The sequence below is a fragment of the Zalophus californianus genome, chromosome 7 (genome assembly GCF_009762305.2).
Source record: "Zalophus californianus isolate mZalCal1 chromosome 7, mZalCal1.pri.v2, whole genome shotgun sequence".
Lineage (NCBI taxonomy): Eukaryota > Metazoa > Chordata > Mammalia > Carnivora > Otariidae > Zalophus > Zalophus californianus.
In genome coordinates, this window is record NC_045601.1 from 79,788,195 (window position 1) to 79,809,067 (window position 20,873).

General features: G+C 38.1%; 1 protein-coding gene and 1 pseudogene across 4 annotated transcripts in view; both read right to left on the reverse strand.

Moving 5' to 3' along the window:
• Nucleotides 1-20,873, reverse strand: part of MEI4 (meiotic double-stranded break formation protein 4) — a 235,948-nt gene that overhangs the window by 135,257 nt on the left and 79,818 nt on the right. The gene's annotated exons all lie outside the window — the stretch shown is intronic.
• On the reverse strand, nt 4,449-13,124 carry LOC113926768 (annotated as a pseudogene).

Genomic DNA, 20,873 nt, shown 5'->3' on the forward strand with positions numbered 1-20,873 from the left:
CAGTCTGGAGATTCCTTAAAAAATTAAGAATATAATTACCATATTACCTAACTATTCTACTTTTGGGTATTTACCTGAATAATATAAAAACCACTAATTTAAAAGGCTATATGCACCCCCTATGTTCATCACATTAATTACAATAGCCACGATATGGAAACAACCTACATGTCCACAATAGATTAATGGATAAAAAAGATGTTATACACACACACACACACACACACACACACACATGATGGAATATAATTCAGCCATAAAAAGCAATGAAATCTTGCCATTTGTGACATTATGAATGGACTTTGAGGAGCAAAATAAGTCAGATGGAGAAAGACAAATATTGTATGATTTCTTTCATACATGTAAGCTAAAAAAACAAATTGAACAAAACAAAACAAACAAACGAAAAAACTCCTAGGGAACAGACAGGCACATGGCTATCAGAGGGGAACTGGGTTGGGAGATGGGAGAGACAGGTGAAGGGGGTCAACAACTGTTTGGTGATGGATGGTAACTAGACTTGTGGTGATGATCACTTTATAGTACATATGAGATGCCAAATTATAAAGCTATAACCTGAAAATGATTTAATAAAAAAAATCTTGCTTTCTAAAAAAAAATGAAGGAAGGAAGAAAGAAAAAAAGGAGAAAGAAATGGTTTGGCAGGAAAGGAATAAATGTGTGGATAGGGCAAATGTGCTGAAAGAACAGACCCATGAGAAAGTTATCAATGGTGAGATTCTCTGCCTCTCTTGGGAACCACTTATTTTGTTTCTACTTTTCTATTCACTCCATTCTCATCTCAAAATTCTGGATTCTGTCATTTTCCCACAACTCAGTATTTTGTTCAATCCCTGGATTGTATAACTCTGAAGCTCTAGTGTTCACCATTGGCACACTCAGGTTCTTTTTCAACTCTCAATCCCTAGGAGAGCAAATCTGTCTCTTCGCCTGAATTAAGCACCCTTCTCTGGTAAACATTAGTTGTAACCAAGAAGAAAGTGAGGTACCAAATGGCCACCTAAACCCATCCTCTGGCAAGATGTGTGGATAGCAGAAGATTTTCTTAAGTGATATTAGAAAGATTAACTGGAATCTGAGGATTGTTTCCAATTCTGAAATACTGGTTTATCCAGAGTGGGCTTGTCTGCTCCACCAAATTTTGCTACTTATGCCTGACTCTAAAACTCATGGAGTACACAATATACAGAAGCACTCGGACTGTGCGAGCTCAAAAGGCAATATTCCATACTGGTCCATCCCTCGTTAAGTATTCCCAAGTGTTAACTGTCTCTAGCTTAATTCTTTGGCTTTCATTTCTTCTGCTTATGTTCTGTTATTACAACTCCTACTAACTGCATAAAATCGAGTCCAGTAGGGCTGGCATGAAACCAGAACGGCTGTAATTTTGGTATACTAGTTGCACTAATGCTCACGTAGTCACAGGACAGCTCAGGTACAGAACATTTCCATTACTGCAGAAAGTTCTACCTAACAGTGCTGGAATCCTGTTCTATTAACCAGGCGGCAGTAGTCCAGGTTTTCTACCATGTGCTTAGGTATCCACACATTTCCTTCATTTTTAGTTTTGGTTACCATACCAGAACATTGTACAAAACAAAATGAGTGAAATGCCTGGTCCAGACATAACTAACTCCTGGCATTTTATGAGGACATCCCGAGAGCTATGCCCAAACAATTGTCCAGTCCATCAGCACTATTCCTGATAGAACATATAACTAACCTGATGATCTCATATCATCACTTAAACAGCTAGGAAATAAGCACTTGTGTTATTTAACAGTATTTTCAATACTCATATTCTTCTCAGAGTACCACAGGCCAGGCCACTGCTATATTTCTGCAACTAGAACCTAAATGGCAAATTGTTCTCTCAAGTCTGCACTAAAAATCAGAATTTCTTTTTACATTTGTCAAATGAGTAATATATGACAGAGTCTATGGACTAATGTCTCCCTTTCAGGTAGAATTGTAGCTAAATTCACAGCCATAATTCCTTGAAAATATGGCATGAAATTTTTACCACCTACATATTTCTTATATCCAAAATATATAATTAGTAAATTCCAAATAATGTTCAGCAATTTGATTCCAGTATTAATATACCAACTTGATTTCATTAAAAAGTAAATAGGATTACTCTGAATAAAAATTAGTGTCAAAATTTAAAGATCCCTAGTGAATAAGCTTAAATTATGGAAAAAGATAACACTTAAGCTATATACCTTCAAGTGGTAAAAAGAAACAAAGTTGGGAGATAAGTGAATTTGATTATTCTGTTAAAGAAATTTCTTCCAAAATACCTAAGAAATATTTTAAACGAAATTTTTTTTCAATCTGTCTCCTTATTTTAAATTTGGAACATCCCATTAACTACGACAAAAATAAAAACAGGATATTATTAAAATAACAAATATTTGTAACAAACTGATCCAAAATGAAAATTAAAAGGCATGCATATGGTGAAATAACCATAGTAATGGAGTAAATCAGTAAGACTAGGCTCCATTGATTTGAACCTTTAAATAATGACTACCAAAGATGATTTTATAAAATTCATCACTATCTTAGTATCAAAATGATCATTTCTATTCCAAATAATTCTGTTAAAGATATAGAGCATTCAATCCACATCTCCCTCCCCCACCAGCAGCCCCACTGGTCTTTCAGTCACTACAGTTTTGCCTTTTTCTGGAAATTGCATATAAATGGAATCATGCCATACGTAATCTTTTTTGTCTGGTATCTTTCACTTAGCATGATGTCTTTAAAACTCAGCTATGTTGTGAGATGCCTGGGTGGCTCAGTCGTTAAGCATCTGCCTTAGGCTTGGGTCATGATCCCAGGGTCCTGGGTTTGAGCCCTGCATCGGGCTCCCTGCTCAGCGGGAAGTCTGCTTCTCCCTCTCCCACTCCCACATCTTGTGCTCTCTCTCTGAAATAAAATAAAATCTTAAAAAAAGCTTTAGAAAAAAAAAACTCAGGTATGTTGTAGCATATACAGGTAGCTTATACCTTTTTATTGTTTAATAGTATTTCATTGTGTGGATATACCACACTTTGTTTATTCACACACAGGCAAACGTTCATTTGGGCTCTTTCTAATTTGGGGCTATTATAAATGATGCTGTTATAAAAATTCTTCAAAGCAAGTACTTTTAAGGTCTAGTGTATAACCTATGTACATGAATGTTTCGTGTGTACTTAAAAAAGAATGTGCATTCTGCTGCTGTTTCTGAAGTTTTCTAAGTCAGTTAGATGAAGTTGGTTGATGGTATTTTATATGCTTACTGATTTTCTAATTACTTAATCTATCATTTATTGCAGGAGTATTAAATTGTCTATTACTCCTATCGATTTTTCAGTTGTGTGATTCTGTTGTTAGGTGCATATACATTTATAAATATATCTTCCAAATAAATAAATAAATACCTTCCTGATATATTGACACTTTTACCGTTATGAAATGTCCCTTTCTTTCATTATTCTTAGAGTCCATTTTGTCTGATATTAATGTACACACTTCAACTCTTTTATGCTTACTATTAACATTGTGTCTTTTTAATGTTACTTTCAACACATTTTTGTCTTTGAATTTAAAGTGCCTCACTTCTAGATAGCATATAGTTGTATCTTACATTTTTGTCCAGTCTGACCATCTCTGTATTTTAATTAGAATGTTTGGTCCTTCACATGTAATGCATTTTAACTATTAATATTTAATTATTTTACTGATTAGATAAGTAATATGCAACATATAAAAATAACTACCTAATTATTTATATGTTGGGATTAAGGCTTGCCATCTTGCTTTTTGGTTTATATTTATCTCATATTTTTGTTTTACTATTCCTTTTTCATGGCCTTATTTGTGTCAAATGTGTGGGTTTTTTTTTTTAAGATTTTATTTATTTGACAGTGAGAGAGAGAGAGAGAGCACAAGTAGGAGGAGCAGCATGGAGAGGGAGAAACAGGCTCCCTGCTGAGTAGCGAGCCAGATGTTGGGCTCGATCCCAGGACCACGGGACCATGACCTGAGCCAAAGGCAGGCCCTTAACAACTAAGCCACACAGGCGCCCCAAATGTGTATTTTTTTATCTGTGATTTTTTAGTGATAATTATTTGAGTAAGTTCTTAGCATTGTGGTGGGTGTTACAATATACATCTTTAATTTCTCATTATTTCCAAGTTACTACTGACTTATGTCCAGTAAACTAAAGTAAGCTTACTCCAGTTTAGCCTATTTACCCTTCTTCTATTATAATATGTATTATATTTATATTATAAACCCACAACGTAGTATTTTGTACATGTCTGTAATTTTTACTTCACTGGGTAATTTTTTTTTTTTTTTTGTGCATCAGTGATTTTAATAAAGAAAAGTGTGCTTCTGAGCGGAAATAATTGAGTTGAATGCTGTGGTCTCGTTTAAACAAAGCAGTGGGAGGGTCGGTTGAGGGCACGGAGCAAAAGGGTCGAGAGCACCTTGTCTTCGGTACAGCTCAGTGTGTCTCCGTTTTCAGGTGCAGATAAGCCTTGTCCTTGCCTCCTTTTAGAAGGAATATAGCCACTGAGACGAGAGGCCAAACTCCGTTTTTCACGAGATGGTTTTACTTTGAGCTTCATTTTCTTCTTGTCAGGGCCAAGCACAACGGCATGCCTAGTGAGACTTTGTTTCCTTGCAAATGTTTTGCCACAGCCAGGACGTTCACAGGTAAATGGGCGCCTTTTCTCGTGAAAAGAGAGAATGTGGCTCTGGAGATTAAACACAGTTGTGTAGGCTCTACCACAGCCTTCTCTTGGACACCGGCATACATCCCTTTCTGGGGCGTGAGTTTTCTTTCATATGCTGCTTAAGGTAATCCTTGCACTTAAATGTTTTCTGGCATACTTCACATTTTATGTCCTCTTTATGGGTTTCTCTCACATGTTTTAGAAGCTCTGTCCATGTTTTTGCCACAAAGGAACATTCTTTTTGACACATATAGCCCTTGTGGACCTTGCTGTGTCGCTTCAGCCTGCTGGGTGAGGTGAAATGTTTCCCACATCCTTCATGGGCACACTTGAACAGCGGCTCATTGGTGTGCTGGCACTGATGGATTCTCAGCTGCTGGTGTTTCTCAAAGGCCTTCTTACAACCTTCAAAAGTGCATAATGTTTTTGCTGATTTTCATGCTTGCGTTCAAAATGTTTCAAGTTTGTTTTGTGTTGAATTTTTGATCACAACCACTAGCTGTACAAAGAGCTTTTCCCCAGTGTGAATCAGGATGTGGTGGCTCAGATGGTAGTCCCTGGCAAAGTCTTTGCCACACCTTCATGGGCACAAATGAACGGTCTCTCCCCCGTGTGCTTGCACAGGTGCGCATCCAGTTTCCTGACCTTGTAACTGGTGCTGCAGTCAGGGAAGGAGCAGATGAACCTCCTATTGAGCGCGGAGGGCGGCAGGGCGGGGCTCTTGCCTGGCTGCAGCGAAGGCGTCAAGCCCATGGTCAGGGATGACACAGCCTCTGCCACCCAGGCCCGGCGGCTCCAGGGTGCCCGGGGCCGTGGCTCAGCCACGTGCCGAGAGGCACGCGCACGAACCGGGAGGACCCTACGCGCAACCCCCCACTGAGTAATTTTTTTTTTTTTTTAAGATTTTATTTATTTATTTGACAGAGAAAGAGACACAGCGAGAGAGGGAACACAAGCAGGGGGAGTGAGAGAAGGAGAAGCAGGCTTCCCGCGGAGCAGGGAGCCCGATGCGGGGCTCGATCCCAGGACCCTGGGATCATGACCTGAGCCGAAGGCAGACGCCTAACGACTGAGCCACCCAGGCACCCCCCACTGAGTAATTTTTTAAAGAAATAGAAGAAAAAATAAAAATATATTTCCTTTCATACTTGCCACTTCCAATACTCTTCATTCTTCCTAGGATCCAAGTTACCATCTGCAGCCATCTCCTTTCAGCCTGAAGGATTTCCTTTAGTATTTCTTGAAGTGCAAGTAAGCTAACACCAAATTCTCTCCATTTTGCTTTAGCTGGAAATGTCTTTATTTTGCCCTCATTTTTATTTTTTTAAATAATTTTTTATTGCTATGTTAATCACCTTACATTATATCATTAGTTTTTGATGTAGTGTTCCATGATTCATTGTTTGTGCATAACACCCAGTGCTCCACGCAGAATGTGCCCTCTTTAATACCCATCACCAGGCTAACCCATCCCCCCACCCCCTCCCCTCTAGAACCCTCAGTTTGTTTTTCAGAGTCCATCACCCCCACCATTCCAGCAACCCTCAGTTTGTTTCCTGAGATTAAGAATTCCTCATATCAGTGAGGTCATATGATACATGTCTTTCTCTGATTGACTTATTTCACTCAGCATAACACCCTCCAGTTCCATCCATGTCATTGCAAATGGCAAGATCTCATTCCTTCTGATTTGCCCTCATTTTTAAAAGGTAAATCTGCAGCATATAGAATTTTTGGCTGTCAGTTTTTTTCTTTTAACACTTGGACTATGTCACTCCAGTGCCTTTCTTGCCTCAGTTGTTTTGATGAAAAGCTAGATGGTCATCTTATCATAGTGTCTTTCTTCTCTTGCTGCTTTAAATATTTTTCTCTTTGATTTTGATCTCAGTAGTTTTACTATCTTGTCTCTAGGTGTGTCTCTGCTAGAATTTATCCTACTTAAAGTTCACTTATCTTCCTCAATGTGTAAGTCAATGTTTTGGGTTTTTTAAATTTAGATATTTTATGCAGAGGATAGAAAAGCTCCATTACCAGAAGTAGGAACCGCCCCCCAACACTATGACTGAAATCTTTTATAAATTAACTAGTTTAGTTCACAGAACATAAATTTTCACCATATATGTATACACACACACAAATTATATACACACCATAAATATATATATTTATAGATCAATTTGGAGAGAATTGACATCCTTACCCTATTGTTTTTTTCCTTTTCATGAACATGGTATAGCTGTCCATTTACTCACTTTATGTCCTTTGTTAATGTTCTTTTTTCCACACAGATCTTACATATCTCTTCTAGGTTTATCCCTGTATGTTTCTTATTGCTACTGTAAGTGAACTTTTTTCCTATCCAATTTTCTAATTGGTCATTACTGGTATAAAAGCTCTGAATTTGAATAATGACTTTCCATGTAAAAAACTTGTTAAATTCTGTTACTTTTTAAATTGTAGATTTGGATTTAACTATATAATAATATTAACCACAAATATGGACAGTTTTACCTATTTCTTGCTAATCTTTATTACTTATGTTCCTTATTTTATTATGTTACATTACTAAGTGCTCATCATGATAAGGGTACTCTTCTTTTTTTTAAGATTTTATTTATCTGTTTGACAGAGAGACAGGGAGAGAGGGAACACAAGCAGGGAGAATGGGAGAGGGAGAAGCAGGCTGCCCGCTGAGCGAGGAGCCCGATGCGGGGCTTGATCCCAGGACCCTGGGATCATGACCTGAGCCAAGGTAGATGCTTAATGACTGAGCCACCCAGGTGCCCCGATAAGTGTACTCTTTTTTTTTTTTTTTTTTTTTTTTTTAAAGATTTTATTTATTTATTTGAGAGAGAGAGAGAGAATGAGAGATAGAAAGCACGAGAGGGAAGAGAGTCAGAGGGAGAAGCAGACTCCCTGCTGAGCAGGAAGCCCGATGTGGGACTCGATCCCGGGACTCCAGGATCATGACCTGAGCCGAAGGCAGTCGCTTAACCAACTGAGCCACCCAGGCGCCCGCGATAAGTGTACTCTTAATCCCCTTCTCCTATTCCACCCATCTCCCCTCTGGTAACCATCAGTTCTCTATGGTTAACAGTCTGTTTTTTGTCTGTCTCTTTCTTAATTTGTTCATTTGTTTTGTTTCTTAAATTCCACATATGAGAGAAATCATATGGTATTGTCTTTCTCTTACTTCACTTGGCATTATATCCTCTAGGTCCATCCATGTTGCGTGTGTATCACATCTTCTTTATCCATTCATCTATCAATGGACACTTGGGCTACTTCCATAATTTCTCTATTATTTGGCTAAATAATGCTATAATACATAAACACAGAGATGCATATATCTTTTGAAGTAGCATTTTCATATTCTTTGGGCAAATGCCCAGTAGTGGAATTGATCATATGGTAATTCTATTTTTCATTTTTCTGAGGAACCTCCATACTGTTTTTCGGAGTGGTTGCCCCAGTTTGCATTCGCCCTAACAGTGCACAACAGTTCCTTTTTCTCCACATCCTCGCCAACACTTTTTGTTTCCTATGTTGTTGATTTTATCATTCTGACAGATGTGAGGTAATATTTCATTGTAGTTTTGATTTGCATTTCTCTGATAATGAATGATCCTGAGCATCTTTTCGTGTGTCTCTTAGGCATCTGTATGTCTTCTTTAGAAACTCCTACTCTAAAATAGGAATGTTTGAAAGTGATTATCCAACATCTCTACTTGTAGCAATGCTGGAGTGCTTATTAACATAACTGGTCCCTACTTAGATTCCTCATAATTTATTCAACATACATTATCCTGCATATTCTACAACCAAGTTTAGTATGCTTACAATTTTCTCTTAATGAGACTTTGTTAATAATTAAGTAACCATGCATGAACTCATTGTCAGCTGTCACTATGACAATCACTCAAAATTTGGTTAATTTATACATTCCTAATAAAAACTTTTTCACTCCACTCTTTTTTTCCCCTCAATGAATTCCCTTCCCCCTCCCCTGTCACAGCTTCAACTTAAAAAAAAAAAAAAAAACTAAGGAAACAGTTTAACCAAATAATTTCCATGTGATTCCTGTTTTTTAATTCTTTTTACTTTGAAACAGAAATAGTGGATACTTTAAAAGACATTTGGGTATACTAAGTCAGAGATTTGTCAAAGGCAGAAACAAGATTAAACACTGGCTGTGCCTCAGATGTTTTTATGCTACTCATTCAAAATGATATGTGCCACAGGTGCCATCTAAGATTCTAACACTATAAATCTAATGGGAGCTATCTGGATACTTCCATTGTATATTGAGAACTGAGGATCTCTGGACAAACCAACAAAGCTGATGACTACTTACATACATACAACTATGGTAGGGAGAATGACACCTCCTTGCTCAGTTCCCTGTTTCTATCTAGCTGCTTCTTTCTCCACTTTTTCCTAATCCATTTCCTCCAAGCTCTATTTGCTAGGTTCTTCTTAACTGGGGGACAAAGGCTTTCCTTATAAAGAAAAGTAAAGTAAACTGAAAGCTCTACTCACCTCTCCCACTCCCAAAATGTAATGCTAGCAATTTCTCCCACATTCTCATATAAATAAACAAGCAAATGTCCAGTGGCACATGCATATACAATCCCCTACCTAATGTCTTGTTTTTGTTTGTTCATTCTAGCGAACTCCTTTACAGAATCATGCAGCAGAGTCATATAAGAATGAAGGAATAGTGAAATGTGAGAAATTTCTAGTCTGTATCCATTTTCCTTCTCAGTGGCCTCTTACTCTTCTACTATGCCTTCTCTCATTCCCTAGTGTTTACTGCAAATATGTAAAATACGATACCTCTGGATACCAACTTAGGCCTATTATCTCCAAGCTATGATCTGTAGTTGGGATTTTAATGAAGAATATGGCCTTTATATATCACTTCTCACTTCAGAGAGAGCTGAGTTCAATAATAAAATAATAGCATTTGCACACAGCTTCAAAAAATTACAGTGCCTCCATAAACATTATTTTGTCCTCCCTAATCCATTTTCAAATGGCAAAATGCAACTGCACAGAGGTTATGTGACTTGCTAGTAAGTGAAACACTCTCACTTCTCACTCCAAATCCCTAGTGATTTCCTGTATTCTATATTATCTTAAGTCAATGTTTATCTGAGGAACTTTAGTGCCAGTGTGTTATTCATAGAAGTACCTGGGATGTGAGGAAGAAACATGGACGACTTCTAATAAGCCTTAATCCTCGAGTAAGCAATGTGCCTTGCAGCTGATTTCTTGGAAACTCTGGGCAAGCAGCTCATTAGAAAGAAGGAGAAATAGGGTTAATAAGGGCTGCCTAGGATGGCAACTGAACAGAACCCCAATGGTTGATTATATTTTCTTCTTTATCATGGTGTATAAAAGGAGAAATTATGCAAGTTAATATGACAGTCTGAGAAACCAACCTAGGGCAAGTCAATTTAATTTGACATTTACATTTAACAATGATCAGCATCTAGTCATTTACTGTTACTTACCAGACTACAGATTTTAAAAGAGCTTCTTAATAACCCCTGTGATTGAACTGTTGTTCTGCCAGCTTTAATTGACACTCTTGCACCTAAGAATGTACAGTATTCTTTAGTATTAATTCCCCCGGTATTTAATTAATTCCTGGAGAATAAAACTTCATGTTCATAGATTAGAAATGCATCGAGGAGATACATTAATCTATTTTTAAATAGCATTTGACAATAAACAGAAAATCTCTCCTGGTTGCAGAGTCAGGTTATGTCAACCCAAGTTGCCAAACAACCAGCATGAGCATGAGATGGCTGCTCAGCTCACAGCTTTTCCTTAGTAACAGCTTAAACCAGATGTAAACATCACACTGAAAGAACAGTGCTCACTCCAGCACTTGAAAACTCAGGACCCACATAAATCATCTAAAAAACAGATATTTTGTTGTTTCAGTTACTAAGTGGTGTGTATGTATGTGTGTGTGTCGCTTTTTAAATATATTGCCCCTGCATCTCAGTGGTTCTCCACTATATTAAGCATTGGAATCACCTGTGAAATTTTTAAAACCATCAGATGCCCAAAGATTCTATTTCAATAGGTCTGGCAGAGGATTCAGGCACCAGTATTTGGAACAAACAAAACAAAACAAAACAAAAACACAGGCTAAGGACTACTGCTAATTTCATGTCAGTTAGTAGACTTTATTTGAAGAGAAATTCTACACTGAAGTTCTCTATAACTCTGTCCAACTTGTTTTTTCTTAATTCAAATTTTTAAGATTAGTTTGCTATAAAAAGGAAGTTTCAGTACTGTTTTCGAGGGAATTTAGCTCCTGGAAGAGGACTGAAACCAAGTAAACATTAGTAAACATGTATTTGCAACTAACTACATACAGATCTTGGTTTAAATGTAGCATGTGTCAGTATTCTGATTTTGTTATTTGAATTTACTCAGAAGCAATAAAAAGATTAGACTGGCAACATTTACTTCCTAGTATTTTGCTCAATCTGAGGAATCTCAAGAAAAGGTGCTTATCATAAAATAACAGAAATATTCATGAAAATGGCTAAAATAAAAGGAACCTTTTACTTTGGACAAAAATTGATCTCATATTTCAGAATAACTCACTTCCACTGTACAAGGTAAAACTCCCAGTGAAGGAAATTAAGAGACCTTTCTAAGCCTATTCTGGTTTCAATTACTTACAGGGCCAAAAATGGAATATATATTATTGTCATATTTCCTATATTCCTTAGCATCTGAAGCTATTATAGTCATGTAGAGAGATCGGCTTCATCAGATTCTTCATGTTTTTTATTAAGATTTGTGGAAAGAAAATGAACACATCTGAAAAATAAAACAAGCTACTTATAATGAAGGAAGGTATGTTTTTAAAAATTATTTTGCTATTTGTCCCTTTTATGCCCTTAGGTATACACCTGTCACAGACTACACATATATTACTATACATGTGCTCACCTGCACCCCAATTCATACAACTGAATTCCTCCCCTTAGATAAACCTAAATTCATTGTTTTGTGACTGCTAGTAAATCAGGAAAAGAAAAAGCCCCCATTTTTGAGACAGTTTTCATGGGAATCTGTAGAATAGCTCAATTTTTCTGTCTCCCAGACAAATGCATACCAGAAGGCTAAATAAAGCTGCAATTGCCTACAACACAAGTGGTGGGGGACAGATTTACAAAGAAATTTAATGACCCCTTCTGAATTTCAGGTAATGGTAGCTTACTATAGCACTAGATGTGCTATACTTAGCCACAGACTGCTATAAATATGAAGTTTCTAGGCCTTTGATTAAAAATAGTAAGCAATTTTACATATCTTCACGAAGTTATTTATTCAAAACTCACATTCAATTTGTTACTTTTCTGGGAAGAGCATATATGAGCAATGATCACACAGCCATTCGACCCCAGCTACATACAACAACCACTTTGTTTATAGATGATAATAAAGAGGTTAAAACAGTGAAATTAGAGAAGTTCCCCAATCTTTCTTTATTCAAATCTCAGCGGCATGTTTCCCTTGCCCCCGGAAGGCATGACTTCTCTCCTCTAGACCTCTTCCCTTATCAAAACAAGGAACTGGTTTTTAGGTAGGAGGGTTCAAGATGGTGGTGTAGGAGGATCCTGAGTTCACCTCCTCCTGTGGACACGAAAAATATACATGTACATATAGAATAATTTCCTCAGGAAAAGCCCTGAAAATTAGATGAACAGAGTTTCCACAACAAAGGATAAAAGGTTATCATTGAGACAGGTAGGAGTTTCAGAGACAAGGTCTCACCAAAAAAGAGGGTGTCCATTCATAATTGGGAGGGTTCTCAAAAATTGGAACTTCCCCCTGAGGACCAAGGGCCTAGAACTCCATAGCAGACATTCCAACCCTTAGATTCTACATAGGAAAGACAAAGCCCCAAAATGTCAGGCTTTGAAAACTAACAGGGGTTACGTTCAGAAAAACCACAGAGCTTTAGGGAATGGAAAACTTTTCATTAAAGGCTTTGCACAAGGTTTCGTTCATCCTGGGAACAAGTGATAAACCACCAGCTGGAAAAGCACCTAGAACACAGGTAAAGGAGACACACTAACTAATCCTGGGGCATCTGGGGAGAAGCAGGGACCTGCTGAAGACACTCTCTGGGAACGAAGACACTGTTGGGTGCCAATTTTGCAAAAACATTCTACTGTGCTAGTGCAGAAGCTGGCAGGCAACATCTTGAAACTCTCATTCTAACCTGCTAATGCTGGCAGGCATGCCCCTACTGAGAGTCCCACCCAGTGTCACAACCCTAGCCAGCCAGGTGATGAGGAGAGCCCTGACCACTGTCACAGCTGCTGGGGTAACCATGGCGCCCCACGCAGCTGGGCAGCAGAGAAAACCCTGTCCACCTCCACAATCACAGCAGCAGCCACGGCCTTCCAGAGAATCAAGCTGGGGAAAGAGCCCTACCCACGACCATGCCACAGCTCACACCTTAAGCACATGGCTGCGGTGACCAGGGGGTACTGTGCTTCTGGGCTCCAGAGGATATCTCCTACACACGGCTACATCTTTAAGACAGGGAGAGGCAGTTGATTTGCCTAATACACAGAAAAAAAACACAGTCAGGAAAAATGAGGACACAGAGGAATATATTCCAAAGGAGCAAGACAAAGCCTCAGAAAAAGACCTTAAAGAAATGGAAATAAGCAATCTAACTTATAAATAAAGAGTTCAGAGTAATAGTCATGAAGATGCTTACAAAACTTGGGAGAAGGATAAATGAAGACAGGGAAAATTTCAACAAAGAGATAGAAAATACAAGAAATTATCAATCAGAGCTGAAGAATACAATAATGAAATGAAAAGTACACCAGAATGAATCAAGAGCAGATTAGAGGATGCAGAAGAATGGACTGGCAACCTGGAAGACAAAGGGGTCGAAATAAACCAATCACAAAAGCAAGAAGAAAACATAATTTTAAATAATGAGGAGAGTTTAAAGGACCTCTGGACATATCAAGTGTACCAATATTCACATTACAGGGGTCTCAGAAGGAGAAGAGAGAGAGAAAGGGGCACAAAATTTATTTGAACAAATGATGGCTGAAAACTTCCCTAACCTCGAAAAGGAAACATACATCCATGTCCAGGAAGGCTAGAAAATCCCAAAAAAGATAAACCCCGAAAGATCCACACCAAGACATATTATAATTAAGTGTTAAAAGTTAAAGATAAAAAGAGAATCTTAAATGAGCAAGAGGGAGAAAAACAACTAGTTATGTACAAGGGGACCCCTGTAGGCTACCAGCTGATTTTTCAGCAGAAACACTGCAGGTCAAAAGTGAGTGGCATGATATATTCAAAATACTAAAGGAAAAAAACTTACAGCCAAGAATACTCTACCTATCAAGGTTATAATTCAGTATTTAAGGAGAGATAGAGTTTCTCAGGCAAGCAAAAGCTAAAGGAGTTCATCACCCATAAACTGGCCTTACAGTAAATGTTAAAAGAACTTTTTTAAGTGTAAAACGAAAGGCCATAAGTAAAAATAAGAAAATATATCACAGAAAAAAATCTTACTGGTAAAGGCAATTACATAATAAATGTAATGGAGCAATCACTTATAAAACTAATATGATGGTTAAAAGACGAAAGTAGTAAAATCAACTATAACTACAATAACTGGTTAAGGGATACACAAAATAAGATGTGAAATATGATATCAAAAACGTAAAACTAAAGGGATGTGTGGAGAAAATACTTTTAGAATGCATTTAGGCTTAAGCGGCCATCAGCTTAATATAGACTGCTATATATATATAGATAGACTGTTATATATGAACTTCATAGTAACCACAAACAAAAACCTACAATAGATACACAAAAATAAAGCAAAAGGAATCCAAACATAACATCAAAGAAAGGCATCAAACCACAAGGGAGGAGAGCAAGAGAAGAAGGAAAGGAGTAGAGAACAAAACAACCAGAAAACAACAAAATGGCAAAGGACATACCTATCAATAATTATTTTGTGTACATTTACTAAATTCTCTAATAAAAACATAGGAAGACTGGGGCACCTGGGTGGCTCAGTTGTTGAGCATCTGCCTTCAGCTTGGGTTGTGATCCTCCTGGGATTGAGCCCTGCGTCAGGCTCCATGCTCTGTGGGAGACCTGCTTCTCCCTCTCCCACTCCCCCTGCTTGGTTCCCTCTCTCGCTGTGTCTCTCTCTGTCAAATAAATAAAAATCTTTAAAAAAACACACACAAAATATAGGAAGGCTGAATGAATTAAAAGACAAGACCCATCTATATGCTGCCTAAAAGAGACTCACTTCAGATCTAAAGATACATACAGACGGAAAGTAAAGAGATGAAAACAGATATTCCATGCCTAAAGAAGCCAAAAGAAAGTTGAGGTAGCAATACTTATATAATAACAAAATGGACTTTACAATAAAAACTGTAACAAAAGACAAAGCAGGCTATATTACATAGTGACAGAAGGGAGAGAGATGGAGGGGATGGAAGAAACAGGTAAGGGGATTAAGAGGTACAATCTTCTGGTTTTAAAATTAAATAAGATATGGTGATGTAATGTGCAGCACAGGGAATAAACTCAGTGATATTGTTAAAACTATACATGGAGCACTGGGTGTTATATGCAAACAATGAATCAGGGAACACTACATCAAAAACTAATGATGTTCCACAAATAAGTGAAAGGAATAGCATGGAGGACATTAGGAGAAAGGAAGGGAAAAATGAAGGGGGGGAAATCGGAGGAGGAGATAAACCATGAGAGTCTATGGACTCTGGGAATCAAACAGGGTTCTAGAGGGGAGGGGGGTGGGGGGCTGGGTTAGCCCGGTGATGGGTATTAAGGAGGGCACATATTGGGCGGAGCACCGGGTGTTACACGAAAACAATGAATCATGGAACACTACATCAAAAACTAATGATGTAATGTATGGTGACTAATACAACATAAAAAAAAAACAACTAATGATGTATTGCATGGTGACATAACATAATAAAAAAAAAACTATATATGGTGACAGATGGTGTTGAGACTTATCATGGTGATCATTTTGTAATGTATATAAATAACTACAAGAATGCTGACAATACCGACTCCATAGTTGGCCTCCATCTTGTTCATGATCACTCGATGACCCCTCTTGGGGCTACGTGTTCCAGGCCCCTTGGAGATTAATATACATGCCTTAGAAATGCCTGCCACGACCAGAACACAGGGGAGGCTTGCTTTGGCTTCCCAAGAATCTGTTAGAGATAACATAGTCTTTCTCCCTCCTGATGCACAGGTCTGTTAAATGCAAGCTGTCAGACCCCGTGAGGTGCATGTGAGCATTATGATCTCACTACAATGCTCTCCTGCACATCCCCTCACTCTATCAAGTCTGTACAACAAAGTCTGGATTTTGCAGAGAACAGATGCGCAGCTGGCCAGGTTGCGCTCTGTCCGATCTTCCCTGCCAGTAAGTTACCATGAATTAAAGTACACTGTATGGAGTTGCTGCTTTTTTCAGTCTTAAAGTGCCTTCTTAGTTTCGGGAAAATCCCCACCTTCCAACAATATAAAATTACTATTGTATACTTGAAACTAATATAATATTGTATGCCAATTATACTTTAATTTTAAAAAGATCAGTATCATTTGGCCAAAATCTCAGTCATAGTGGTATAAACTCTCCCATAGTTTCATCTTTGCATTCTATAGTATGAGAGTGTTTGCCTCCCATGAAAACACTTTCAGACAAAATGGAGATGAATACTGATCAAATTGTTTAAGTATGTGCAGTGTATTTTATCACGCAATAAAGTTGCTCTAAAAACCTAAGTAAATGAAAAAAAAAAAACACAAAACCCGAGTAAATGACGAAAAAAAAATTTTTTTGGAGATGGAGATCCTTTCCTTATATCTAAACTCACATGATATCCTAAGCTGATACTAAAGATTCACCTATTTTCATTGTTTAGGGTGTCTAGACCTAAAGGGCTCAGGGTCTCTCCTCCTCTCATCTTTCCCTTTAATCCTGACAGTTTAACTTTTACTTCCCAAGGGCATACCAAATCTCAGAATCCAGACTGCATTCATCATGTCCCTCTCTCTCTCTCCCCATTCTGAGTCTTCCCCAGTGGCCCGTGCCACTCAGGGCTGTCAAGCAAAGACATACAATCCAAGCATGTGGCTCTAAACCCTCCCGTAACCAGGGCCAAGAGAAGGGGAATATTCTTCTCAGAGGTTTCCACAGTTAGGGTTTCGGGAAGAAAGAGATTCTCTGAGCTTAAAAGACAGATACCCACACCAGCGGAACACAAAGCACTGGGCTCCTAGGAGCTGATGGTAAGGACCCCATAGCTGCAGGAAGGGAGCCTCTTGAGTAGGACTGCCTGGGTTAGATCCAGGTCTGCCCAGCTGTGCTCATGGAAAAATGATGTTACTTCTTTATGTGTCAATTTCTCTGTCTGTAAAAGAAGGATGATAAAAAATACTTTTTGGGGTTGTTAATAAGGATTAAGTGAACTGATCCATGCAAAGCACTCAGCAAGAACTCAATAAATGTAGGCTGTAATTAGTGGGGAGTCAGAATCAAAATCTGTCTTTCAATACAGTGTTCCTCAAACTTTAATGTGTATCTGAATTACCTGGGGATCTTGTTAAAGATGCAAAATCAGACTCTGTAGATCTGGGATAGGGGACTGAGATTTTACATTTCTAACAAGCTCCCATATCATGTCAACATGGCTGGTCCCTGGACCACATTTCAAGTAGTAAGGTTTTAATGTATATGGGAGTAAACATTCACGGGCTGTAGGAGAGTAGCACACAGTATTTGGGAAATCTAACTACATTGATGTGGACAGATCATAGGCATTTGAAATAAAACAAAGTAAAGGGAAGGAAATGTCTGTTTAGCTTTATAAAAGCAATCCAGAATTATCATATGATACAATGTCAGTACATACATTTTACTATCAGATTAATTTTACCAGGATTTATCTTTTTTTAAAAGTAAATTTTATGTAAAAATACTAATCTTCATATAAGAGGCTTATTTGAACATGTTTGGTGATTCTGGCATGATGACCCTGACATGCACTTTTAACAGAGGGAACATTAGCTACTCACTCATTAATTCATTTATTGAATCGAATTAGACTATATTAGAATTAAAATTATTTAATTCACTAGACTGTAATAAACTAGAGACTATGCTAGGCCCCTAACTTAGTTGTTAGCATGAGGGGATTGAAAGGTTGTGACATAGATAAGAGATAAATAGTAAACCAAAATTACAAGGAAGCTAGAGAAGCTGATCAGTGGATTAACACCCATATATGGCCAGCTTGCCAAGCCGGTCTGCATTTATTCTTATGATAACCTTTTTCTTAAGTTGATCTAAAGGAGTTTCCATTCCTTGCAACCTCCAAAGAATCCCTATTCTTTTCCAGGCAACATTCCTATTGGGTGACTGCTGCCTAAAATTCTGATTCCCAGACACCCCAAACAATTTCAAATAGCTATCATGTCATCTCAAAACAGTCACAGGTGTTTCTTCATTAGGGTAAAATAGTATTTGTTTGAAAGTGTTAAGCCTTCACTGTATGAGGGGTGCCTGGGTGGTACAGTCAGTTAAGCGTCCAACTCCTGGTTTCGGCTCAGGTCATGATCTCAGGGTCCTGGGATCAAGCCCTGCGCCGGGCTCAGCATGGAGTCTGCTAGGGTTTTCTCTCCCTCTCCCTCTGCCCCCCACCCCCACCTGTGCCCTCTCTCTCTAAAATAAGTAAAACTTTAAAAAAGAAAAAAGACTTCCCTGTATGAACATGAACTATAGACATCTCAATGCCATATTCTTCTGCTGTCTGTTTCTAAAAGCTTCTGAACTAAAGTGCAGAACTAAAGAATTAAAGTGTAGAACTAAGGGGGAATGAAAATAGCATTTTCAAAAAAATATTTTATTTATTTCTTTGACAGAGAGAGACAGCGAGAGAGGGAACACAAGCAGGGGGAGTGGGAGAGAAAGAAGCAGGCTCCCCGCCAAGCAGAGAGCCCAATGCGGGGCTCGATCCCAGTACCCTGGGATCATGACCTGAGCCGAAGGCAGATGCTTAACGACTGAGCCACCCAGGCGCCTCTGAAAATAGCATTTTGACAGAGAACTGAGAGATGGAAATCCAAGAAAGGGGCAAATTATGAAACAAAAAGAGAGTTGTGGTAAAAACGAAGTAACATCCTTCCATACTTGCTTGGGAAGGAGCAATCAAAAGGTTCATCTGTCTTAAGTAAGGCCACCCAAAATTATATCCAAACATGTTAACAAAGTATTTTAAAAAGAGGATACAATTTAAAATTATTATTTTAGGTTATACCATTGCACAGCATTAACTCAAAAAATCAAGCTGTTCATGGGTAAGTAATACTATTGACCAGCAGGCACATTAAGATTTCAGAGTATCTTCAGCAAATTTATGACAATAGTACCAAATTATCTGGTACCGTAGTTACATACTGACAACATGAAAAGCTTATTACTTGGGACACTTTTCAGTTCTCCCCTCATTAGACCTCGGAGTAACACACAGCAAGATTGACAGTTCCCTTCTCTCTGAAATACCCTCTTCACTCTCATGACAGTACTTTCTAATTTTTCTCCTACCTCTCAGTCTTCTGATTCTTTTCGTGCTCTGCTCCACCCAATGTGGATGCCCTGTAGGCCTCAGTCCTAGGTCCTCCTCTCTTTCTACCTGGGACTTATTTTCTCATAGCTTTTAATAAACCTCTATATGCTGATAAGGGCTAAATTTATCTGCAGGCAAATTCTCTCCTTTGAGATTCAGACTGATAAAACCAACTGCCTTGCTTTGCATTTCCATCTTATAGTCATCTTGCAATCATCATAAAACTCCATATACCTGAAAGGTATACCTTTCCCCTACCTTTCCCTCAGTCTGTCCCCCATCCAGTCCTCCCTCAATCTATAAATGGTACTTCTATTCACCTGGTTGGTTGTTAATGACCAGAAACCTAGAGTACTGTTAGATGTCTACTTTTCCCTCATCCCTCACATTGAATCCATGCCTAAATCCTATGGATTCTCCCTCTAACATATTTTTTTCCAGTTTTCATTTTTATTAAAGTTTTTCAGGCACATACTGTCAGGTTTACAGCATTTATCCTGAAGTTGATGGTACCCTACCTGCTTCCAATATCATTTCCATTTGAAACTTCTAGTAGATTCTTTGGGTATTTACCTGCATTATTCTAAATAATGTACTTTTAAAAAATATTGATTTTCCACTATGGAAGTTTTTGATTTGACTTTCTTTGCCCTGTACTCATCTGCTCGCTTACTTTTGCACTCTCTCTCTCTCTCACACACACACACAACTTCCCATCCATAATTTTGGGTAGATCATTACTCAGTGTCTATATTATTATAACTACATAAATACTATGCACAGCCAAGCCATGTAGATTACTATATATTTTTTCCTTTTCTACCCATTTTTCCTGTTAACTAGTAATTGTCACTTTATTTACTGGCTTAATTTTTTATGCACTTAATAAAAATTCACCCCCAAACTCTTCATCAGTTGTCTTAGTCTACTCTGAAGATGTCCATACATACTCTGTATTCTATTAATTTCATGTTCCTTAAGGATCTTTCCTGGAATCTTCTAACCTACTCCAATCTAGAATGGTTGCTCTCCAGACTTAGTGCACAGCAGGTATCCTGAAATTCCCTTCAGCATCATCTCTCACGTGCCCTTCTTCTGTTCCTGATATCTCATGTCTTCTTTCTTAGTTTGCTAGTTCCTTTGGTTGGAGAATATCATCTAGTAGTGTCCTGAGACAGGGTACAGGGGTGGTGCATTTTGAGACCTAATATGCCTGAAAGTATCTTCACTTACCTTTACACTTGATTGATAGTTTAATTAGGTACCAAATTCTGAGTTGGAAATAAATATCCTGAAAAATAATTGGGAAGGTTCCATTGTCTTCAATTCTTCCAGTTTTGCTTTTAAAAAATCTGAAATATTTGTATTCCTGATATTTTGCTTATGAACTATATTTTTTTCCTCTTCTCTC